This window comes from Loxodonta africana, chromosome 21 (assembly GCF_030014295.1).
Source record: "Loxodonta africana isolate mLoxAfr1 chromosome 21, mLoxAfr1.hap2, whole genome shotgun sequence".
Classification (NCBI taxonomy): domain Eukaryota; kingdom Metazoa; phylum Chordata; class Mammalia; order Proboscidea; family Elephantidae; genus Loxodonta; species Loxodonta africana.
The window spans coordinates 47,462,672-47,489,536 of record NC_087362.1 but is presented as its reverse complement, the minus strand read 5'-3'; the positions used below and the strand labels follow the sequence as shown (position 1 = coordinate 47,489,536).

General features: G+C 37.8%; 1 long non-coding RNA gene across 3 annotated transcripts in view; it reads left to right on the top strand.

Annotated features, from left to right (window-relative positions):
* LOC111752573 (uncharacterized) overlaps positions 1-26,865 on the top strand; it is a 363,311-nt gene that overhangs the window by 54,135 nt on the left and 282,311 nt on the right. For 2 of the 3 annotated variants that reach the window (XR_010318857.1, XR_010318855.1), the window contains exon 7: positions 15,967-16,033. This is a non-coding gene — a long non-coding RNA (uncharacterized LOC111752573). Of the gene's footprint in view, positions 1-15,966; positions 16,034-17,164; positions 17,882-26,865 lie in introns of those variants that run through there. The other variant, XR_010318856.1, reaches the window with a different exon arrangement.

Here is a 26,865-nt window from a genome sequence, read left to right as displayed (position 1 = left end):
TGTTATGTCCAGTTGCTGATGACATGTAGCATCTACCTGTATTTCCTAATTTTCTGTGTCACATTATATGTTTGTATATTTTAGCAAATTTTCATGTTTTTCTTTCTTTTCCCCAGTATTTTATATTATATATGCTAGTGCTTACTAACTTCACCATTTAGTCTATAGATTACAGAATATAGAAAAGTGACGTTACTAGAGATCTTAGACTTGTAGTTGGACACATTAACTGAAAGACCTTTATGTTGTCCACTTCGGAGGAGGGCATTGGTGCTTTTGGATTAGATATAAATGGATGTATTATGTTAGGCAAGAGCATTTTTTGGGAGAAGAAAAATGTCTGTTGATGTTGAGCAGTCGAAGGGTGGTATTTCAGTGAAAGCTTGTTCTTTTTTTTGGCCATCCAGTATTGGAACCTCCTTTCTGTATCTTGGGTTCACCCTCATCTTATGAGCCTTGGTGGGGGCAGTTCCTGCCTCTTAACTGAAAAAGCAGAAGATGCCAGTTATTTCCTTTTCTATCCCACATACCTTCTTTAGCCCCCTTGAAGGTGGAATGTAAGTATATAATCTAGACTCCAGGGACAATTGTCCTAAAAAAAAAAAAAAAGTCCCCCCAAACAAAAATCTGTTGCCATCGAGTCGATTCTGACTCATAGTGACCCTATAGTGACCCTAGAGTCACAAGGAAGGCATATTTCAAGGTAGCCTCCCTGGTAGGGGCAGTAGCTGCAGAAAGACTGAGTTCCTGGGACAGTAGTGATGCTCAGTTAGTGAGAACATACCATGTACCCTGCTTGTATTCTTTAGTGCTTGTCAGTGACAGCAGTAGTGTCCCCCCTGGACTGGCCTTGTGGTGTGATTTTGGGAGACTTTTTGGCTGTGCTGCTGCAAATCTGGCTCTTAAGTCCTCCTGGGAGTTCTGTGAATTACCTGTTATCCTTTTTCTTTTTGCATCAGCCATGGTTGCCACTAGGAAATCTGACCTATTCGATGATATAATGGAAGGAGCAATGGACTTGTAGGCAAGATCCTGGGTTGGAAAACAGGGACTGCCATTTAGTGACTATGTGATCTGGGGCCTATTATTCAACAACTCTGAGCCACGGTTTCTTTATAAAATGGGAATAAGATGTCCCATCTCAAATTTTAGCATAAAAATAACATGAGTTAATGTATGTGAAAATCTTAGACCTGTGCCTACCAAATTTTGTTGCTTTTATTATTGTTGTTGCTTTTAAATAAGCAGCACAATTTGAAGATTAAGTGTTTGAACATGCAGTAACTGTGTTTTATTATAGTATATGAATATATTTAATATTACTTTCATTAAAATATCCTAGAAATAGAATATGTTCTCTTGCTTCCTACTGATAGAGCATAAAATTAAGGAGTTGTACTTGGCGATTCTGAATGGAAGTGACCTTTACTTATTGTTCAAGTACTTCCATAGCACATAGCTCAAATTTCTGAGGGTAATCCTGGAACTACAGAGTAATAAGATTCACTTTTATTTCTAATTGCTATTAAAAGGCCAAGTAAAGTTGCTAAATATATTAACAAGTATGACTGACATAAGTGGGGAAAAGCAGCATTGTTTTTTCTTCAATCAAATTCCTTTACTGTAACCCACTGCCATCGAGTCTATCCCAACTCATAGTGACCCTATAGGACAGAGAAGAACTGCCCCCACAAGGCTTCCAAGGTTGTAATCTTTATGGGAGCAGACTGCCACATCTTTGTCTCGCAGAGTGGCTGGTGGATTTAGACTGCTTTTTTCTGTTAGCAGCCAAATATTTAACCATTGTGCCACCAGGGCTCCTATTTCACTCTTACAAAGGAATATATATGTGTGTGTATGTATATATAGTATGCCGTTGCCACTGGGTTGATTCCGACTGATAGCGACCGTATAGGACGGAGTAGAACTGCCCCATAGGGTTTCCAAGGAGCAGCTGGTGGATTCAAACTGCTGACCTTTGGTTGGCAGCCAAGCTCTTAACTACAATGCCACCAGTGCTCCAAATGTAGTATAAAACCAAAAGGCCAAACCCACTGCCGTCAAGCCGATTCTGACTCATAGTGACCCTATAGGACAGAGTAGAACTGCTCCATAGAGTTTCCAAGGAGCGCCTGGTGGATTTGAACTGCCAATCTTTTGGTTAGCAGCTGTAGCTCTTAACCACTATGCCACCAGGGTTTCCAAATATAGTATAAGTAATAATAATTAAATAAACATCTACACACACGTATGTATAATATTCCTTTGTAAGAGTAAATGTTGTAAAAAATATAGGTGATACATTTGCCAGTTCAACATCTTTCATGGGTACCGTTCAGTAACACCAATGACGTCAATCATGTTGTGTAACCATCACCAATATCTGTCGCCAAATTTTGCAACACCGTAAACAGAAACTCAGTGCTTCCTAAATAATGATCCACTCTCTTCCCCTCTCTTACACCCCTAACCACTATTAAACTTTGATCTCTCTACATTTGCCTATTCTAGGTAATTCATGTAAGTGAGATCATACAATATTTGTACTTTTGTGATTGACGTACTTATTATAAGGTTTTCAAGGTTCATTCTGTAGTATGTATCAGGACTTCATTTCTCTTTACAGCTGAGTAATGGTCCATTATATGGATGTTGTTGTTGTTGTTAGGTGCCGTCGAGTCGGTTCAGACTCATAGTGACCCTTTGCACAACAGAATGAAACACTGCCCGGTCCTGCATCATCCTTACAATTGTTGTTATGCTTGAGCTCATTGTTGCAGCCACTGTGTCAATGCGCCTCGTTGAGGGTCTTCCTCTTTTCTGCTGACCCTGTACTTTGCCAAGCCCGATGTCCTTCTCCAGAGACTGATCCCTCCTGACAACATGTCCAAAATATGTAAGACGCAGTCTCGCCATCCTTGCTTTTAAGGAGCGTTCTGGCCACACTTCTTCCAAGACAGATTTGTTCGTTCTTTTGGCAGTCCATGGTATATTCAATATTCTTAGCCAACACCACAATTCAAAGGCATCAATTCTTCTTCGGTCTTCCTTATTCATTGTCCAGCTTTCACACGCATATGATGCGATCGAAAATACCATGGCTTGGGTCAGGCGCACCTTAGTCTTCAAGGTGACATCTTTGCTCTTCAACACCTTAAAGAGGTCCTTTGCAGCAGATTTACCCAATGCAATATGTATTTTGATTCCTTGATTGCTGCTTCCGTGGGTGTTGATTGTGGATCCAAGTAAAATGAAATCCTTGACAACTTCAATCTTTTCTCCGTGTATCATTATGTCACTCATTGGTCCAGTTGTGAGGATTTTTGTTTTCTTTACGTTGAGGTGCAATCTATACTGAAGGCTGTGGTCTTCGGTCTTCATTAGTAAGTGCTTCAAGTCCTTTTCACTTTCAGCAAGCAAGGTTGTGTCATCTGCATACCACAGGTTGTTAATGAGTCTTCCTCCAATCCTCATGCCCCGTTCTTCTTCATATAGTCCAGCTTCTCCTATTATTTGCTCAGTATACAGATTGAATAGGTATGGTGAAAGAATACAACCCTGATGTACACCTTTCCTGACTTTAAACCAATCAGTATCCTCCTGTGCTGTCCGAACAGCTGCCTCTTGATCTAATTACATGGATACTTCACATTTTGTTTAACCATTCCTCTGGTGGTGGACATTTGAGTTGTTTCCACCTTTTGGCTATTGTGAATAGTGCTGCTATTTATATTGGTGTACATGTGTCTGTGTCATTGTTTTCAAGTCTCTTGGGTATATACTTAAGAGTGGAATTGCTGGGCCATATTGTATAGTAGCTCTATGTTTAACTTTTTGAGAAATTATCAAACTGTTTTCCACAGTGGCTGTACCGTTTTTCATTACCACCAGCAGTGGCTGAGTGTTCTAACTTGTCCACACTTGCCAACATTTCTTCTTCTTATTTTGTTCATTTGTTCTTAGCCATCCTAATGGGAGTGAAGTGGTAGCTTTTGTATTCAGAGGCTACTATTTTTACTATTTCTTTTGTAACACATCATATAACTGAATTTTCTGGTTAGTTCTAGTAGTATAAAGCCGGTTATCCTGGTTTTATAAGTACAAAATCTACAAATAGTGATAAAATTGTCTTCCTTTTCCAAGAGACTTTCCATATATCTTTGCTTTTTTAAATGTATTTATTTAAGTTTGAGAACAATGTTAAATAGTTGTGATGGTAACAGGCGTTATTGACTTGTTCCTCGTATCAATAAATATACCTCTTGTGTTTAACAATCAGGTATGACATTGGTTATTGTATTGAAACAGATATTCTCGTTTGTGTTAGAGATACACCCTTTATTCCTAGATATTAAGAGTTTTCTTAGGTATAGGTATTGAATTGTATATCCAGTGACTTTTGGGCACCTACTGGAGTGATCAAGTCATTCTTTAATCTACTGATATACTAAAACATATGACTAGAGTCAGGAAAACAATGAATTAAATAAAGTTAAATAATTCTGCATCCCACTTTGAAATGTGGCATCTGGGGTCTTAAATGCTAACAAGCGGCCATCTAAGATGCATCAATTGGTCTCAACCCACCTGGAGCAAAGGAGAATGAAGAACACCAAGGTCACACGACAACTAAGAGCCCAAGAGACAGAAAGAGCCACATGAACCAGAGACCTACATTGTCCTGAGACCAGAAGAACTAGTTGGTGCCCGGCCACAATCAATGACTGCCCTGACAGGGAGCACAATAGAGAGCCCCTGAGGGAGCAGGAGATCAGTGGGACGCAGACCCCAAATTCTCATAAAAAGACCATACTTAATGGTCTGACTGAGACTAGAGGAATTCCGGTGGGCATGGTCCCCCAACCTTCTGTTGGCACAGGACAGGAACCATTCCCGAAGACAACTCATCAGACATGAAAGGGACTGGACAGTGGATAGGAGAGAGATGCTGAAGAAGAGTGAGCTAATTATATCAGGTGGACACTTGAGACTGTGTTGGCATCTCCTGTCTGGAGGGGAGATGGGAGGATAGAGAGAGTTGGAAGCTGGCAAAATTGTCACGAAAGAGAGACTGGAAGGGCTGACTCATTAGGGGGAGAGCAAGTGGGAGTAAGGAGTAAGATGTATATAAACTTATATGTAACAGACTGACTTGATTTGTAAACGTTCACTTGAGGCTCAGTAAAAGTTAATAAAAAAATGGTTGAACTGACAAATGTTTCATTACGTATGTTTTATCACAATAAAATAAAAAGGGTAGATAAATTAAAAAGAATAATTATAGATTTGGTGAAGATTTGAACCATCACGTCTAACTCCAAAGATTATCTCCAAGCCCAGTATTTTGCCAGAGCCTAGTACAAAGCAAAAACGCAATACAAACCACTTCAGATGGTCTCCCTATCTCTGGTCAAAGCAGCACTATTGCCGAAGTTTCCTTTGGTGCAGAGTTCTGCTTTGTTAGTGGAACTATAAATCTATTATTTTAAATTTGTCTTATGTGGAAGCTGCTTGGCTGCTTTAATTGTTTTAGTCTTCCTTCCTTGAATCTTTTCTAGCTCCATTACATTTTTATTCAATTACAGCAAACAAAGCAACATGGGATGGGTATGTTAGCAGCAGATACAGTCATGAAATATATACATTCGAATATACCAAAAGGCATAACAAGCTTATATACTAATCTGTACAAAAACTCAATTGTTTCCTTCCACTGTTCTCAGGTGTAAAAATGGGCATTGTTTTCCCAAGGCTGGTGAATTCAGGGGAAGGTCTGTCACCCAAAAGGTTTTTATCCCCTACTCATTAACCCATTAGCAATTAACAGCTAGAAAATGCTATCAACTAATGTTTCTTTAAGATATTATTTTAGTCAGCTATGAAATCAGAAAAAACATTTAGTAAAAACGCTTTTGAGAAAGCATGGTCACCATTTACAGAATTAAAGTCAGAATATATAACTTCCAAAATACCGACAAAGATAAAAGCAAGGAACGTGGTCCAAAAGATAGGAAACAACAAAAACACATTATAAAAAGAATACTCTAAAAACCTCAAGAGTAATATGGATTAATCTACTAATTATACTGTTGCTGTATGTGCTGTTGAGTCGGCTCCAACTCATAGTGACCTTACATATAACAATGAACTGTTCCTGGGTCCTGCGCCATCCTCACAATCGTTGCTATATTTGAGCCCGTTGTTGCAACCACTGTGTCAGTCAATTTCATTGAGGGTCTTCCTTTTTTTGTGGACCTTCTACTTTACTAAGTAAGCATGATGCCTTTCTCCAGTGATTGGTCGCTTCTGATGACATGTCCGAAGTAAGTGGGATGAAATCTCAACTTCCTCGCTTCTAAGGAGCATTCTGGCTCTACTTCTCCCAAGACATATTTGTTCGTTCTTCTGGCAGTTCATGGTATATTCAACATTCTCCACCAACACCACAATTCAAATACCTCAATTCTTCGGTCTTCCTTTTTCATTGTCTAGCTTTTGCGTGCCCATCTGCCAGTTTATCACAACCAGCCTCTATACTCGCAGAGGAAAAACTTGCTGGTCTACTGTCTGACGCTATCTGTGGACAGGAAAAGAAGATCTACCAGTGATGCACCAATTGGTATGCTTGGAGAGTACTCTAACAAGAGAAATTGAACATAAAAATATGTCATTGTACATTCCTAAAAGCTTCAAACTACATAGGAACGTAGAAAGTGGGAGTACTACATGATTCTCCCCTCTGCTAACAGTTTGTTTTACATAATTCCTGGAATTTTTTATGCATACTGAAAGACACACTCACTTTTGTTTTACAGAAGCACAAACACACAAAATTAGAAATGATATAGATAAGACTAAAAATAATTTTTAAATATTATAAACAATTTTGGAGCCCTGGTGGTGCGGTAGTTAAGAACTTGGCTGCTAACCAAAAAGTCAGCAGTTCAAATCCACCAGCTGCTCCTTGGAAACTCTACGGGGTAGTTCTACTCTGTCCTATAGGGTCTCTATGAGTCAGAATCAACTTGATGGCAACAGGTTTGGTTTTATTTTATTTATTTTTTTATAAACAATTCTATGCTCATAAATTAAAAATCTTGATGAAGTAGATAATCTTTAGTAAAATATAAATAATCAGGATTGGCTCAAAGAAAAAAAACAGAATATGTCAAAACCAAACCCAAACCCATTGCCATCAAGTCGATTCCAACTCATTGCGACCCTGTAGGACAGAGTAGAACTGTCCCATAAGATTTCCTAGTTGTGGCTGGTGGATTTGAACAGCCAGTCTTTTTGGTTAGCAGCCAAGCTCTTAACCACTGCACCATGAGCGTTCCTGAATAGGCCAATAAGCATTGCAAAAACTGGAAGAAGAATTAACATATCAAAAAGTTACATTTCAAAAGGTACCACCAGGCTTACTGATGGTTTTATAAAACAAATTCTTTTAAACTTTGAAGAAACAGATAAATTGCTCCACAGAAGGAAAGTTTACCAATCGTTTTGCAAAGCTCACATAACTCAGGTTTCAAAACGAAAAAGACTACACTTAAAAAAAATTACAGACCAGCCTTCTCAATGTGTGTGCTAAAGAACATCAATCCAGTGAGATGCTCTGAGAAAACAAAAAGGGAAGAAGGGTGCTATCCTCAAAGAAATTTTCACAGATAAGTGCCTTAGTTAAGAAATCTATTTAACCTTATTTTTTTTTTCTTGAGTCAATCTCTTTTTTTTTTATTAACTTTTATTGAGCTTCAAGTGAACGTTTACAAATCAAGTCAGTCTGTTACATATAAGTTTATATACATCTTACTCCTTACTCCCACTTGCTCTCCCCCTAATGAGTCAGCCCTTCCAGTCTCTCCTTTCGTGACAATTTTGCCAGCTTCCAACTCTCTCTATCCTCCCATCTCCCCTCCAGACAGGAGATGCCAACACAGTCTCAAGTGTCCACCTGATATAATTAGCTCACTCTTCTTCAGCATCTCTCTCCTATCCACTGTCCAGTCCCTTTCATGTCTGATGAGTTGTCTTCGGGAATGGTTCCTGTCCTGTGCCAACAGAAGGTTGGGGGACCACGCCCACCGGGATTCCTCTAGTCTCAGTCAGACCATTAAGTATGGTCTTTTTATGAGAATTTGGGGTCTGCGTCCCACTGATTGTGGGACTCTATTGTGCTCCCTGTCAGGGCAGTCATTGATTGTGGCCGGGCACCAACTAGTTCTTCTGGTCTCAGGATAATGTAGGTCTCTGGTTCATGTGGCTCTTTCTGTCTCTTGGGCTCTTAGTTGTCATGTGACCTTGGTGTTCTTCATTCTCCTTTGCTCCAGGTGGGTTGAGACCAATTGATGCATCTTAGATGGCCGCTTGTTAGCATTTAAGACCCCAGATGCCACATTTCAAAGTGGGATGCAGAATGTTTTCATAATAGAATTATTTTGCCAATTGACTTAGAAGTCCCCTTAGAGCATGGTTCCCAAACCCTTGCCCTTGCTCCACTGACCTTTGAAGCATTCATTTTATCCCGGAAACTTCTTTGCTTTTGGTCCAGTCCAATTGGGCTGACCTTCCATGTATTGAGTGTTGTCCTTCCCTTCACCTAAAGCAGTTTCAACCATTTTTTATGTACAATTAACTGACATAATTACACTCAGCGTGTTGTACAACCACCACCACTATCCATTCCTTAACTTTTTAATCACCCTTAACGGAAACTCAATACCACTTAAGCAATAACTCCCCATTTCCTCCTCTCCCTGGTAATCTCTAATAAACTTTGATCTCTGTGCATTTGCCTATTCTAGGTATTTCATATAAATAGGATGATACGATATTTGTCCTTTTGTGTCTAACTTATTTCATTCCACGTAATGTTTTCAAGGCTCATACATGTTGTAGCGTGTATCAGAACTCCAATTCTTTTTATGGTTGAACGCTATTTCATTGCATAGATATACCACATTTGTTAGCTGCTGTAATGAACATCAGTGTGCAAGAATCTATGTTAGTCCCTGCTTTCAAAACTCTCCTGGGTATACACCTAGGAGTGGAATAACAACAACCTCTAGGGTTCCCACAGCATGACCACTACTGCCACACAGGGCGGACCAAGGGTGATACTGCTAGCTAATCATTTCCCATTTGCATTACTTAATATTCAGTGATTCTTTTAAATTATTCTTCTTTATTTTTATTTTTTAATTTTGTGCTCTTCCAAGTCATCTCCAAGGCAGAAATGTGGGCTTTGGGCATCTTAGAAAAACCGAATTCACTTCAAACTCCTTTGATGTTATTTAACTCAAAGAATGAACATAGATTCCTCAAAAACCTAAACACAGAGTTGAATTACATGTTGCTGTTGTTGTTGTCAGGTGCTGTCGAGTCATAGCGACCCTGTGTACAACAGAACAAAACATCGCTCAGTCCTATGCCATCCTCACAATTGTTGTTATGCTTCTGCTCATCGTTGCAGCCACTGTGTCAATCTATCTTGTTGAGGATCTTCTTCTTTTTCGCTGACCTCCACTTTACCAAGCATAATGCCCTGTCTGGGGACGGAGCCTCCTGACAGCACATATGTCATAGGTTGAAATGTGTCCACCAAAAATATCTGCTAATTTGGCTAGGTCATGATTCCCAGTATTATACGATTGTCTACTATTTTGTCATGTGATGTGATTTCCCTATATGCGTTAAATCCTACCACTATGATGTAATGAGATGGATTAGTGGCAGTTATATTGACGAAATCTACAAGATTAGATAGTGTCTTAAGGCAATTTCTTTTGAGATATAAAACAGACAAGTGAGCAGAGAGACATGGGGACCTCATACCACCAAGAAAGCAGTGCCAGGAGCAGAGCTCATGCTTTGGACCTGAGGTTCCCTGCACTGAGATGCTTCCAGACCAAGGAAAGACTGATGACAAGGACTTTCCTCCAGAGTCAACAGAGAGATAAAGCCTTCCTCTGGAGCTGGTGCCCTGTGTTTGGACTTCTAGCCTACTGGACTGTGAGAGAATAAACTTCTCTTTGTTAAAGCCATCCACTTGTGCAGCACTGGATGACCAGAACCATGTCCAAAGTATGTGAGATGTATCCTTGCCATCCTTGCCTCTAAGGAGCATTCTGGCTGTATTTCTTCAAAGACAGGTTTGTTTGTTCTTCTGGTAGTTCATGGTATATTCAATATTCTTCATCAATACCTTAATTCAAAGGCATCAATTCTCTGGTCTCCCTTATTCATCATCCAGCTTTTGCATGCATATGAGGCAATTGAAAACACTATGGTTTGGGTCAGGTGCACCTTAATACTTAAAGTGACATCTTTGGTTTTTATTTATTTATTTATTATTTTAATACTTTAAAGAAGTCTTTTGCAGTAGATTTGCCCAATGCTATACATTGTTTGATTTCTTGACTACTGCTTCTGTGGGCATGGATTGTGGATCCAAGTAAAATGAAATCCTTGACAGCATCGATCTTTTCTGTTTACCATGATGTTGCTAACCGATCCAGTTGTGAGAACATTTGTTTTCTTAGTGTTGAGGTGTAATCCATACTGAAGACTGTAGTCTTTGATCTTCATCAGTAAGTGCTTCAACTCCTCTTTGCTTTCAGCAAGCAAGATTGTGTCACAGGTTGTTAATGAGTCTTCCTCCAATCCTGATGCCATATTCTCTTTCATATAGTCCAGCTTCTCATATTATTTGCTCAGCATACAGATTGAATAAGTATGGTGAAAGGATACAACACTGATGCACACCTTTCCTGACTTAAACCACACAGTATCCCATTGTTCTGTTTGAACAACTGCCTCTTGGTTGATGTACAGGGTCCTCATGAGCACAAATAAGTGTTCTGGTATTTCCATTATGTTATCTGTAATTTGTCATGATCCGCACAGTCAAATGCCTTTGCATAGTCAATAAAACATAGGTAAACATCTTTCTGATACTTTCTGCTTTCAGCCATGATCCATCTGACATCAGCAGTGATAGCTCTCATTCCACATTCTCTTCTCAGTCTGGCTTGAATTTCTGGCTGTTCCCTGTAGATGTACTTCTGAAACTGCTTTTGAAGGATCTTCAGTGAAATTTTACTTGTGTGTGATATTAATTATATTGTTCAATAATTTCCACATTATTTTGGATCACCCTTCCTTGGGATGGGCATAGATATGGATCTCTTCCAGTTAATTGACCAGGTAGCTATCTTCCAAATTTCATGGCATAGAGGATCAAGCCCTTTCAGTGCTACATCCATTTGTTGAAACATCTCAGTTGGTATTGTTTCAGTTCCTGGAGCTTTGTTTTTCGCCAGTGCCTTCAGTGCAACTTGAACTTCTTCCTTCAGCACCATCGGTTCTTGAATCATATGCTACCTCCTGAAATGGTTGAATGTCGACCAATTCTTTTTGGTATAGTGACTCTTTGTATTCCTTCAATCTTCTTTTGATGCTTCCTGTGTTGTTGAATATTTTCCCCATAGAATCCTTCAATATTGCAACTCAGGGCTTGAATTTTTTCTTCAGTTCTTTCAGCCTGACAAATGCCCAGCATGTTCTTCCCTTTTGGTTTTCTAACTCCAGATCTTTGAACATTTCATTATAATTCTTTACTTTGTCTTCTTGAGCCACTCTTTGAAACCTCCTGTTCAGGTCTTTTGGTTCATTTCTTCTTTTCACTTTAGCTATTGTACATTCAGGAGCACATTTCAGAATCTCTTCTGACATCCATTTTGGTCGTTTCTTTTCTGTCTTTTTGATGACTTCTTGCTTTTTTCGTGTATGATGTCCTTGATGTCATTCCACAACTTGTGTAGTCTTCGGTCATTTAGTGTTCAATGCGTCAAACCTATTCTTGAGATGGTCTCTAACTTTGGATGGGATATAACAAAGGTTGTACTTTGACTCTTGTGGACTTGTTTTAATTTTATTCAGCTTCAACTTGAACTTGCATATGAGCAATTGATGGTCCATTCGGCAGTCGGCCCTTTGTCTTGTTCTGACTAATGATATTGAGCTTTTCCATAATCTGTTTCCACAGATGTAGTCAATTTGATTCATGTGTATTCCATTTGACAAGGCCACATGTATAGTTGCTGTTTATGTTGTTCAGAAAAGATATTTGCAATGAAGAGGTCATTGGCCTTGCAAAATTCTATCACGCGATCTCCAGCGTCATTTCTATCACCAAGGCCATATTTTCCAACTACCGATCTTTCTTCTTTGTTTCCAACTTTTGCATTCTAATCATCAGTAATTATCGGTGCATCTTGGTTGCGTATTTGATCAATTTCAGATTACAGAACTTGGTAAAAATCTTCAATTTCTTCATCTTTGGCCTTAGTGATTGGTGTGTAAATTTGAATAATAGTCATATTAACTGGTCATCCTTGTAGGTGTGTGGATATTATCCTATCACTGACAGAGTTGTACTTCAGGATAGATCTTGAAATGTTCTTTTTGACAATAGATACAACACCATTCCTCTTCAATTTGTTATTCCTGGCATTGTAGACCGTATGATATTCCAATAAAAATGGCCAATACTAGTCCACTTCAGCTCCCTAATGTCTAGGATATTGATCTTTATGCCTTCCATTTCATTTTTGATGATTTCCAATTTTCCTAGATTCATACTTAGTACATTCTATGTTCTGATTGTTAGTGATGTTTGAAACCGTTTCTTCACATTTTCAGTCATGCCACATCAGCAAATGAAGATCCCAAAAGCTTGACCTCATCCACATCACTAAGACTGACTCTGCTTTGAGGAGGCAGCTCTTCCCCAGTCATCTTTTGAGTGCCTTCTAACCTGAGGCGCTCATCTTCAGGCACTATATCAGATAATGTTTCATTGCTATTCATAAGGCTTTCACTGGCTAATTTTTTCTTTTTTCAGAAGTACGTAGCCAGGTCCTTCTTCCTAGTGTGTCTTAGTCTGGAAGCCTAGCTGAAACCTGTTCACCATGGGTGTCCCTGCTGATGTTTGAAATACTGGTGGCATAGCTTCCAGCATCACAGCAACATACAAGCCACCACAATATGAGAAGCTGACAGATGCGTGGGAACCCTATAGGTGATAGTCATTTTTCTGGGACTTTTAAATAAATTAGTTAAATGAGATGGCTTACCTCCTGGTTTTGTTAAGCAACAATGTCTAATATCAGAATGCATACGCATTACATGGCCATGAGTTACCATGATACTTTGTGCATTGATGATAACTCAGTTAAAGGCCCAGGTTCTGCAGTTTATTGACATTCCAAATCTCAAATGAATACGTTATAAGAGTTGGTTAAAAAATAAATTTAGAATGCATTATGTGTATGCCAACTATTTGTTGATAGCACAATATAGTCATAGGGCAATACTAAGTAGATTGTATTGTCAAGTGCTGTATTCTTAAATAAAGTATCTCTTCCCCAACACTAGTAGATAAGAATGATCTGCTGAGAGTGACTATTCAAAGTATATCTTAAATCTGAAACTACCTGGCCAAAGAATTCTGATAATCAGCAAATTATAGGTGGGCATTTGTAATTTATTGCTGTGAAGAAAACCATTTGTAAAGCCTGCTCAGCAATATTTTTTCATATTTTAGAGAAAAAAAATGGAAGCCAAGTTTTGAAGTTCTACAACCTCTTTAGAATGTAGCCCAGTGGGAGGAATGTACACATATGGAAGACAGTTTCAGGATATTTTTTCCTATACACAAACAACACACTCAAGTTAAAAAGGACTGCCTAACTATGTCTATGTATATTTTGGCATCCTCAACATTTTCCTGGTAGCTGATGAGTTACATAATTTCCTTATGATCCAGTTCTGTGTCAGGAAGGGTATAGCATGAAGACCTGATGGTAGTTCTCAGATATGAGTATCACTCCATGAGGGAAACCAACCACATGGCAGACACTTTGATGGTCAAATTGTTTGCATTATGCCCATTCCTCTCCCTCTCTCTCTCTTTTTTTTTTTTTTTAAAGCCATTTGGCTACCTATTTATAGATTACTTGGTTACTTCCCATGGAGTCTTAGTTGTCTAGTGCTGCTATACCAGAAATACCCGAGTGGATGGCTTTAACAAAAAGAAATTTATTCTCTCACAGTCTAGTAGGCTAGAAGTCCAAATTCAGGGCATTAGTTTCAGGGGAAGGTTTTCTTTCTCTGTTGATTCTGGGGGAGGTCCTTGTCATCAATCTTCCCTACTCTAAGAGCTTCTCAGTGCTGGGACCCCAGGTCCAAGGGACAAGTGATTCTGGCTCTACTTTCTTGGTGGTATGAGGTTTCCATGTCTCTCTGCTTGCTTCTGTCTTGTATCTCAAAAGAGATTGGCTTACGACACAAGCTAATCTTATAGATTGAGTCCTACCTCATTAACATAACTGCCACTGATTCTGCCTCATTGACATCACTGAGATAGGATTTACAACACATAGGAAAGTCACATTGGATGACAAAATGGTGGACAATCACAATACTGAGAACCATGGCCTAGCAAAATTGATACACATATTTTTGGGGAACACAATTCAAGCCATGACTGGCCTATATAAATAAATTCTTCATGAATGTATTGTGTTTTGTTCATGGTCTTAAGTTGATTAAGAAAAGCATTACAGCAGAGTTTGACAATGTATTGGACTATTGGATGTAGTCCACAATATATAAAATGGTGATTTTTCTGGAGGCAATAATAGCAAGGGGTAGCTGTTTCTGAAAAAAAGTTGGGAAACAAAGGTGGGTTTTCAAGCAACAAAATGAACATGGATTTGAAGTAAATGAAAAGAGGGAAAACCAAAATGACTACAAGTGTTTCACACGTCTTGGAGCATACACACGTATTTATGTTCCATTGTTTGTGACATAGTGTGTGATGTCAGCAGTACTGGTCCCTGGAGGGAACTAAGTGTATTTGCTGTTAACCATAGTGTGATGGACTGTGCCAAAAGTTTAAACAGAAACACATGACTCCTGGATTACTCCAGTATCTAATCAGATACTGAGTAGTAAGAGAATGTTGAATAAAAAGAGCAGGGAAAGAAATCTGGCATGTCTTTTGTTGAAATTCAACTCCCTCATTCCTCCCTCCCACCCCATATTCTCTGTAACAGTCTGAAAACTTTTCAATCACTTTTTTAGGATACAGTGAATTTTATCACAATTTTGTCAATCAAAACCACATGTGCTTGCTCCATTGATGACAGAGAATAACAAAATCATATTTGTTAAGACCCAAAATCAGGTAATAAATAACTTGGATGCAATGTGAAATCTAATGTTCTTCAAAAGAAACAATGAACATTGCCAAAAAATTTAATTTGGGGGGTAAAATGAAGTTTTTGAAGAGAAAACCATATGAAACATACCCTTGTGGCTCAATGGATTTTTTTTTTTTTTCCCTATCAAGTCAATTCTGTTTTTCTTTCCTGAGGCCATAAAAGAAGGAAAGTAAAAACTGCTCGGCACTCACAGGATGGGGGCTACACTCCTCAAATGTGGACTATGGTCAGGACCATGTTTTAGAGCATGAGTTGGCAAGCTACCTTTGCAGGGCAAACCTGGACCAATGCCTGTTTTTGTGAATAAAGTTTTATTGGAACACAACACTCTCATTCATTTACATATCATTTATGCTTGCTATCATGTGGCGTAGTGGTTAAGTGCTACAGCTTTTTTGTCATGTGGCCTAGTGGTTAAGTGCTACAGCTTCTAACCCAAGGGTCGGCAGTTCGAATCTGCCAGGCACTCCTTGGAAACTCTATGGGGGCAGTTCTACTCTGTCCTATAGGGTCGCTATGAGTCGGAATCCACTCGACAGCACTGGGTTTGGTTTGGTTTGGTTTTATCATAATACAGTGGCAGAGTTGAGTAGTTGGGACAGAGATTGAGTGGTCTGCAAAGCCTAAAATATTTACTATCTTGCCCTTTACAGAAGTAGTTTGTTAACCTCTGTTTCAGATGATCAAGAATGTTCAGATAAACTGCGATCAAAATAACTGACTCCTGGGGAACAAGGATTAAGAAGGTATGTGGTAATTTGAGAAATATTTTCTTCTGATTCTCTGGGTTATACCATTGTTTTGTTTTGTTTAGTGGTATATGGAAGACTAATCCTGCTACGTGACAAAGATCATCATCAAAAACCCTCCCTTCTACATACTGAAATTGCTTTTGGGTTTGGCTTTGGCAAGTAGCCAAATCTTCTCTCTATACCCCCTTTCCCACATCTTGGTTCTAAAAATGCCTGTCCACAGCCTAAATGCATAGTAGCTGCTGTAAGGAGCCTGGAAGCTTCAAGTTCCTCCTTTGACATCATCACAGTGGAATGGTTTGTCCCAGCATTTGCCTCCCAGGGTAGTTAAGGACCAATCACAGCCTTGTCTTAGAAAGTGATGAATGTTAGGGTGTCATTTTGTCTGTTTTTATTTTTAGCTTAGAACACGTTTGATTTTCAGAATGCTATCAATTTTAATATGATTGTGCAAAAAGAACAAAAGAAATGTAATCATATCTTGAACAAGATCTTTGATCACTTAATTGATGAATTAAAAGACTCTCAAAGGCTGTGCACAAGGCGGAACGCTTCAGATTTACCGGTAATTTTAGAAGCACGTTGTTATTAGTTCCTTATTTCCAGCCGTCTTGAAAAAGGTATTTCAAAATGTGTGTTAAAGTCAAAGCCAAGCTGTCTCTCTTCTCCAACAGCTAGAGAGCTCCAGGGAACTTTTCTAGGAAAGTAATGTCAGGATATTTGGAAAGGTTAATTCATCTCCAGGTGATAGGAACCAGGTTCTGTCCATTTGAACTGAAAGAATGGGAGGGAAAGGACAAAAAGGAGACCCTAAGAAAAAAAAAAATAATAAAGGCTACATTACTAGAGATAATAACCATGAAATGCATAAGGCCTCTGGGCCTTTGCTTAAAAGAAATCAGGCTGGGGGCAGTTAAGAATTTTAATGGTAATATACAAGGTCTCTACTCTGATGAGATATTTTCAGGTGATTAATGCTCCCTGCCATCCACTGGATCATTGTTGGTAAGGATGGAGATGGTAATAATTTTAGCAGGCTGGTTTGATTTTGTGTTTCACTTATCTAACAAAGCTGAGATGGCAAATCGATTTCTCAGCAACCTCTCCCCCCTGGCTTGTTTGTAGGTCTGAATTAGAGAACATCTTTTGAACTTGCCCTGGCCCCTCAGTGAATGAGCTGAAGCTGTTGTAGATAAGAAGTGCTGGGCACTGGGGACTCCTGGTGTCTTTGTGTTTTGCAGTATGAAGAGTGCAGTGGAAACAAGGTGATGAGCCTTCCATGCACCTTGGAGGGAGGATGAGAGAAACAGAGTCCTTCACTGTGCGTGTATCCATGGCTGAGACATTGAAATATTTTTTACTTGGTGGCCAAAGTTTAATTGGGGTATTGTGTTAGTTATTTACTGCTGCTATAACAGAAGTACCACAAGTGGGTGGCTTTAACAAACAGAAATTTATTCTCTCACAGTCTGGGAGGCTAGAAGTCTGAATTCAGGGCGCCACCTCCAGGGGAAGGCTTTCTCTCTCTGTCGATTCTGGGAAAAGGTCTTTCTCATCAATCTTCCCTTGGTCTAGGAGCTCCTCAGTGCAGGGACCAAGGGTCCAAAGGCCATGCTCTGCTCTGGGTGCTTATTTCTTGGTGGTAATGAGGTCCCTCTCCTCTCCGCTCAGTTTTCTTTTATAGCTTGAAAGAGATTGACTCAAGATACAACCTAAACCTGTGAATTGAGTCCTGCCTCATTAACATAACATCAGGTCACAAAATGGTGAACAACCACACAATACTGGGAATCATGGCCTAGCCAAGTTGATACACATTTTTGGGGAACACAGTTCAATCCATAACAGGCATCATCACTTGATTTTAGGGAGGCAGTACAAAGAGTACTGTACTGTTAGCCAGAGGCCTGAGTTCTGGTGCTGATATTTTGAGTCCATATTCTGAATCCGTTTTTAATTTGTGATGTTCTAGGTGTATGAATAGTCATATCTGCCATTTACAGAGACACAGAGCTTATTTGGCCATTTTCTTGGGGAGCCCATGGAGTAAGCTATGTTTTTCTGATGTTGGAGAGAAGAGAGGATTAGTTAAATGTGGCATGCCCAGACCCATCTGAAATAGTTAGACACACCTGGAAATTTGAGTTCAGTTTTGGGGCCACATTTAAAGAGGTATATTATAAATTAGAGTAGGCCCATGATGGTAAGAGGATTTGAAACCAGCTTTTCATTCATTCAATGAATTTTTTGATTATTTATCATGTATATCAGCCACCGGAAATACAACAGTAAAAGATAGATACGGAATCTACGTTCATGGAGATTACAGTCTAAAAGTGAAAATAGAATGGACAAACGAACACACAAACTAGCTAGCTAACTAATTAACAACTCATGGGAAAGCTGTGATAAATAGGTTGGGGTAGTGGGTCCTGATTTAGATAGTCAGAGACAGTATCTCAAAGGAAAGAATATCTAAACTGAGGGCTGAAGGATGGGTAGGAACAAGGTAAAGAATATTCCAGAAGAATGCAATGGTCCTGAAGTAAGAAGGAACTTGCTGTGTTCTAGAAACTGAATCTTGCCAAAAAAAAAACAAAAACAAAAAAACAAAACCCTGCAGACTACCATCAATCTAATGCAGTGAATAGGTGGGAAAGGGAGATTAAGGGAACATTAGAAAGTAAGGTGTGGGTGAGACCACCCAAAGTCTAAGGGACATGTCTACCCAAAATGTGAGGTTAGATTTCTGACTATTGTAGGGCGCCACTGAGAGTTTCTAGCAAAGAAGCGATATGGTCTGCTTCATAAAGACTGTTCTTGGCTCCCTTATGAAGAACGACTCAAGACGGGGGTAAGTGGAAGCGGGAGCAGCGCAATTAGGAGACTGCCTTAGCCCAGGCTGGAAATGATTATGGCAGCCAAGATGAAGAAAAGTGGATGGACTCACATACGAAGAAAATAAAAATCATCAGCTCTTGTGTTGGATTGGAGGTGGGAGTGAGGGATGATAAGGAATCAAGCATGGCTTTCATGTGAGTTCCATCTGATGAGATAGGAAAAACAGGTCTGAGGAGAGAAATGGGAAATGGAATGAAGTAGCTGGAGATGCTTTGTCTGGGGAGGCAAAAAGTCCAGGCAGGGGGGGAAGTGTGTGATGATCTTTAAATCACAGGTCCTTAATGATTTGGGGTGTCAGATTCTTTTAGAATCTGATGATAGCTAAGGATCCTCTCTACAAAATGTCTCGTTATCTAATACTGAATACAATTTTAAGAGGTTCATGGACCACTCAAAGATTGTTCATGGATCTCAGCTTAAGAAACCCTCCTTTAAATATGTGAAGGACTGCTTTACGAAAAAGGAACCAGCCTAGGATCAGCATTGTTCATTAGACAATTTGGATTCAAGATCCTTAAATTTGCTGAGTCTCAGATCCCCAGTTAGTTAGATGAGATTAATAATGCCTGTTTTATCAATTTACATAGCTTTCTAAGATTTCAATGAGACAATACTTTCTTAATATGGCGTTGTAACTACTGCTCTTAACAAATGAAGCCACAGGGAGGTAGATACAGCTTGAAATGAAGAGGAACTTCTACTAATCGGAGCATTCTATGGCCAGAATGGATTACCTAGTGAGATAGTGGTTCGTGGAATTGTACAAGCAGAATCCGAATGTCTTGTCTGTCATGAGGTGTGTGTGTTGCGGGGTAGAGGGGAGAACTGTTACACTAAATGATTTGGAAACCTTACCTGATCAATGATCTTCACAGAAACCTAATTACATGCAAATTTGTACGGTCCAGTAGGAAAGTAATCTGTACACGGTAGTGCTAAACAAAGTACTTAATAAATAATAGAGTTATGGTGGCAGACAGTATTGCGTAGCTGCCCCAATGCCAATCCACGAACTTCTTTCCTCTAATTACCTTCATCTAAGGGTGGCCATGTGACACACATTCTGGCCAATAAGCAAGCAGAAATCTCTCAAGGGCTCGTGGGAGGGCTTTTGTTTTTTGATTAAAAAATGACAGACCTAACGGTAAGCATGTTTTATACTTTGTTCTTTTCCTTTTACCTTCTTCTGTCCTGGAATATGGAATTGATGCCAGGAAATGAAGCAGCCATTTTGGCGCTATGAAACAACAAGCCATGAGGCAAAGGTTAAGAGAATTGTAGAGAATCTGGCCATGACATTTTCAGACCTCTAAATCAGGGGTTGGCAAGTTACGACCCAAGGGCAAAATCTGTTCTATTGCCTGTTTTTTTTCTTTTCTTTTCTTTTTAATGGCTTTATTGAGATACATTTAATATATCATGACATTTACTCATTTACAGGATTTTTAATTTTTTAAATGTATTCACAGAGTTGTACAACAATGACATAATCTGATTTTGAGACATTTTTGTCCTCCCAAAAGAAACCTCATATTGATTAGCAGTCACTCCCCAACTGCCACCCTGCCTGCAGTCCTTGGCAACCACTAATATGCTTTCTGTCTCTATAAATTTGCTTATTCTGGATATTTCATAAACAAAATCATACAATATGTAGTCTTTTGTGACTGGCTTCTTCAACTTAGCATAACGTTTTCATGGTTCATCCGTGTTATAGCAGTACTTCATTCCTTTCTATTGCCAAATAATATTCCATGGTATGGATGTAACACATCCATTCATCAGAAGATGGGCATTTGAGTTGTTTACACTTTTTGGCTATTATGAATATAATTGCTATGAACATACGTGTACAAGTTTTTGTGTAGACACATGTTTTCACTTCTCAAGTACATATCTAGGAATGGAATTGCTGATGTCATTTGGTAACTTTATGTTACTTCTTGAGGAATTGCCACACTGGTTTGCAGAGCAGCTACACCAGTTTACATTCCTCCCTAGCAGTATGTGAGGGTTCCAAACACTCACCAACACCTATTTTCTTTTTGATTACAGCCATCCTGATAAGTGTAGAGTGGTGTCTCATTGTGACTTTGATTTTCATTTCTCTTATGACTAATCATGCTGAACATCTTTTTATGGGCTTATTGGCCATTTTTATTAGAGAAATGTCTATTCAGATCCTTTGCCCACATTTTAATTACATTACTTGTCTTTTTTATTATTGAGTTGTAAGGGTTCTTTATATATTCTAGATACAAGTACCTTATTAAATACATGATTTGCAAATATTTTTTCCTATTTTGTGGGTTGTCTTTTCACTGTCTTGATATTGTTTGTAGCATAAAAGCTTTAAATATTGAAGTAGTCTAGTTTGTCTAATTTTTTTTTCTTGTGCTTTTGGTAATTCGATGTCATATCCAAGAAACGATTACCAATCCAAGGTCAGAAAGTTTTACTTCTTTTTTTTTCCTAACAGCTTTATAGTTTTAACTCTTTGATCCATTTTGAGTTAATTTTTGTGTATCGTGTGTGAGGTGGAGGTCCAACTTTATTCTTCGTCATGTGCCTATCCAGTTGTTCTAGCACCGTCTGTTGAAAAGATCATTATGTCTTCCATTGAATTGTCTTGACACCCACGTTGAAAATCAATTGACTGTAAACATCAAGGTCCATTTCTGGGCTCTCAATTCTATACCATTGATCTATGTATCTGCTTTTATGTCAATATCATGCTGTCTTGATTACTATAGTATTGTAGTGAGAATCAGGATGTGTGAGTCCCCCAACTTTCTTTTTTTCTTCAAGATTTTTTTTGGCTATTCTGGACCCCTTGCATTTCCATATAGGATCAGTTTATTAACTTGTACGAAAAGCCAGCTGGGATTTTGACAGGGATTTTTTGAATCTGTAGATCAGTTTGGTGAGTATTGCCATTTTAACAGTATTGTCTTCTGATCCATGAACATGGAATATCTTTCCATTTATTTTTGTCTTTAATTTCTTTCAGCAGTGCTTTGTAGTTTTCAGAGTATAAGTTTTGCACTTTTGCTTTTTATTCCTCATTATCTTATTCTCTTATATGCTGTTGCAAATGGAATAATGTTCTTAATGCCATTTTAAGAATGTGTATGGAAATACAATTGATATTCTTATAATGATCTTGTATGGTGCAACCTTGCTGAACTCTATTTGTTTGTCTGTTTTTTACTGGATTTCTCAGGATTTTCTATCTACAATATCATGTCATCTGAGAATAGAAGTATTTTTACACCTTTCTCTCCAATCTGACTGCCTTTTATGGCCTCATTGCCCTGGATAGAATTTCCAATACAATGTTGAATAAAAGTGGTGAGAGTGAACATCTTTGTCTTATTACCGATATTAGGGAGAAAGCATTCAGTTTTTCTTAAGTACGAACTTAGCTGTGGGTTTTTCACAGATGTCCCTTATTAAGTTAAGGAAATTTTCCTCTATTCTAGTTTTTGTGTGTGTGTGTATTTCTTTTTTAATATTTTATCATGAAATAATTGAATTTTGTCAAATGCTTTTTCTGAATCCTTTATCCTGATAATGTGTATTACATTAATTGATTTTTGGATATTAAACCAACCTTGCATGCCTGGTATGAATTCCACTTGGTCATGGTATATATTCCTTTTTATATATTGCTGGATTAAGTTTGTTAGATTTTGTTAAAGATTTTTACATCTATAGTTACAAGGAATATTGGTCTGTACTTTTATTTTTTGTGATGTCCTTTTTCTGGTTTTTGTATCAGGGTAATACTGAGTTGGTAAGTGTTCCTTCCTCTTCTATTCTTTGGAAGAATTTTATGAAGGATTGGCTTTCATTGTTTGGTAGAATTCACCAGTGAAATCATCTGGGCCTGGAATTTTCTTTGTAGGAAGTTTTAAAATTAATTTGATATCTTTACTTTTTTTTATAGGTCTATTCAGATTTTTATTAATTCTTGAGTTATTTGTGTGTTTTTATGAATTTGTCCATTTTGTCTAAGTTATCTAATTTGGTGGCATACAGATTATTTTCTTAAAATCTTTTTTTTATTTCTGTAAGGTCAGTAGTGATGCCTCTCTTCATTCCTAATTTTAGTAATTTGTATCTCTTCTCTTTTTTTCCTGGTCAGTTTAGCTAAAGGTTTGTCCATTTTGTTGTTCTGTTTTAACAACTAGCTTTCGGCTTTATCAATTTTTTTCTATTGCTTTTTTACTCTATTTCATTTATTGTCTGCAGTCTAGTATTCATTATTTCATCCCTTTTGCTGGCTTTGAGTTTAGTTTGCTCTTCTTTTTTCTATTTTCATAAAGTGGAATATTAGAATATTAATTTGAGACCTTTCTTCTTTTATAATATAGGTGTTTATAGTTATAGATTTCCATGTGAGTACTGCTTTAGCTACTTCTTATAAGTTTTGGTATGTTGTATTTTCATTTTCATTCACCTCAAGATATCTTCTAATTTCTCTTGTGGTTTCTTCTTTAACTCACTAGTTATTTAGAAATATGTTGTTTAATTTTCACATATTTTTGTATTTCTCAAATTACCTACTGTTGCTGATTTCTAATTCAATTTTGCTGTGGTCAGAGAACATGCTTTGTGTGATTTAAATATTTTTAAATTTATTAAGACTTGTTTTATGACCTAGTATATAGCCTATCTTGGAGAATGTTCTATGCATGCTTGGGAAGAAAGTGTATTGTTTTGCTATTGCATAATGCCCATTATATATATAGTTGGTTTATATTGTTCAAGTCTCTGTTTTCTTGTTCACATCTCTATTTCCTTGTTGATCTTTTATGCATAATTGAAAATGTAGTATTGAAGACATCATCTATTGTTGAGTTGCCCATTTTTCCCTTTCAAAAAAATCGAAAATTTTGCTTCATGTATTTTGTGGCTTTGTTCTTAGGTGTGTATATGTTTATAATTGTTATATATTCCTGATTCTTTTATCATTATGAAATACTATCCTTTATCTCCAGTTACATTGTTTTTGTTTTAAGTTCTATTTTGTCTCATAGCCATTCCAGCTCTTTAATAGTTGCCGTTTGCATGACATGTCTTTTTGTTCATCCTTTTATGTTCAATCTCTTTATATCTTTGAATATAAAGTGTGTCCCTATAGACAGCATAGAGTTAGATGTTTTTTGTCCACTCTGACATTTGCAACCTTTTGATTAGATTGTTGAATCCATTCACATTTAATGCTATTATTGATATGGTTGGAATTATATCTACCATTTTGGTTTTTATTTTCTGTATGCTTCACGTCTTTTTTGTTTCTCTATTCTATTGTATCTTTTGTATTAACTAGTTATTTTCTAGTGTAATATTTAATGACTTTCAAATTATTTTTTGAGTTATTTTGCCCCACATCCTGCTGTGATTCTTCTTAAGTGGTGCACAGCCTTTTCAACCCCAGGGTTGACGGTGATTCTAAGACTCTTTTTGGATGTCTCTTTCTTAGCTTTTCTCTATTTAACTTTTGGCTGCTCTATTATTTTTCTTGTATCATGGAGGTACTAGCTTCCTCTTAAGTGTTCTTCACAAGATCTCCATTGTTTTTAACAGGGCCCATAGCCTTGCACAAGGGCCTAGTGGCTGAGATTTCCCCACCAGAAGGGTTAAATTTATACTGGTAGGCATTTTACATTTTTACATCTCAGCCAGAGGCTTTTTTTATTTTTTATTTTGCCTACTTTCCATCTTGGTTATAATTCTTGCATTGCAACAAATCATATAAAATCCATTTCACATAAAAGCCTGTGAAATGCCTGAATTTTCATTGCCTTGAATCTGCTACTTTTTGCTTTATTCTACCCCTTTATCTTTTATGGGCGTTTTTTGTTCCTGCCCATTGCCTTGAGCTCCTAGACATCTGCCTGCCTTTGTCATACTGATTTTAATCTTCTTGGAGCCTAGTAAAAAAAAAAAAAGTAGTGTCCTTAAATTTTTATTTTTGTGTGTTTCAAATCCTATGCTATTTTGTTTTCTGAGGATTTTCAGGATCTTATATTCAAAGTGGGTTCTGAAAATCTCCTCGACACCTCAGTGTGTTTTCTCTCCTTTTCCTACCCCGCTTTGCTTATTGCTGAACATTGTCCCCCTTCCCTCATTCCATATCACCAGAAAAACATGACTGTGGTGTGTGGCAGATTTTTAGTGAAGATTAGAGGGTCCAGAAGGGTGATAACATTGCACAATGGGGAACAAGTTGAAATTCTATACTAACTTTCCCTCTTTTTAAACATTCTTTGGCCACCTGAGTATTTCTCACTAGCTGTTCCTTCCTCAAGCCCCAGCCATATTGCTGGCCTGCTGCTGCTCTCTGTCTTTGTTTCCCTGTGCGTCTCTCTCTTTCTTTGCCATATTATTACCTTCTCACTATTCCAGGGTCCTCAAACCCTGTTATTCTTCCTGTCCTCTATTAACCAGTCTTCTCTTTAATGCTGTCAGGGAATGAATGAAGATTTTTCTTTGTAATGTAGAGCAAATTCTCTGAGAGAACAGAGAGAAGCTGCCTTTTTTTTTTTTTTAAACAAATATGCCTACTTTTTAATATTTGTAATGGGTTTTAATATATAGAGTTGTATAAAAGACTCATAAACTGTACTGAAACCAGATTAATCAGAGTTTACCATTTTGCCATAATTGTTTCAGATTTTATCTTTTACAGTTCTCTTTACCTTGAGGTGGGCTTCCTACCTCATCAAGATTAATTCTGTATCAGCTGAATGAACCAATTAGAATATTTATTCTCCACCAGGTCCAGAGCAAGTCCCCTGCTGTCCTGACCTATTTAGTTTGTTTTAAATTCCTGTTCTATAGCTTTGTATCCAAAACATTTTCCAAGTTCAGAACAAAGCTCTCCTGTACATTTAGGCAAGCCTATTTTTTTTTTTTTTATTTGCTACACATTTTCCCAAGCTGCTTCTAAAATATCATTATTACAGTTTCCTTCTAATAAGTACAGTTCAACAGCTTTATTTATGTGAAGGAACTAATGTTTGGAGAAGGAGAGGAGAGACACTTAAATTAGCAGATGGAAAAGATTAGCATTAAAAAGGACAGCGTGGGAATATGACATCCATTCTTTTTGAAAAATTATACTCAGTTTTCTTACTCTAACCCTTGAATTCCAAAGGATCTTTCTGTCATCATCTTTAGCATTTAAAGGATTCCTGTGAAGTTGTATCTCTTTGTTTGACTGAGAAAGTTCCCAGTATTTCCAGTTAGTGCTTGAATCTGCAGATAAAGTCAGAGCAGCAGGGTAAGAAGAGGTGAAAACAAATGTAGATTTCAGCAAGGGAGAACTGAGGTGAAAACAGGGTTTGTGGGTTTTTGGCAAAGGCAATACACAAGAATTTTGAAAGAAAGTACAAAGTTTGGGTTTAAAGATAATGCCAAAGTTCTCAAAAGAATAAATAGAAAGACCTAAGATGGGAATGATAATGAGAGAAATATTATAAATATACATTAAATCTTTTTTTTAGCTAAGGAAATTAGCAATACTTCATATTTTTTAACACTTATATTTTATATTTTTCTATTTGTTATCCCATTTGATTATTATGATAACCCTGAGAAATACTTTTTCTCAGTCCAATTTTGTAGATATAAAAAAAAAAAAAAAGATGGAACAGGGGTGCTACCTTTCATAGATTAGTTGCAATGTGCTAGCCACTTTACATAGCTTATTTAATCATCACGACCATGTGAAACAGGTATTGTTATTGTCATTTCACAGCTGTAGAGGCTGAGGTTCGGAGGTGCTAAGTGACCAGCCCAGAGTTGCACAAGGAAATGTAGAGTAGAGCCCAAATCTTCCCACTTCCAAAGTTAACTTCCATAAATTTCTCATCTGAAACTCTTAAGTCTGTGCTGTCTGTTATGCTATCCTACTT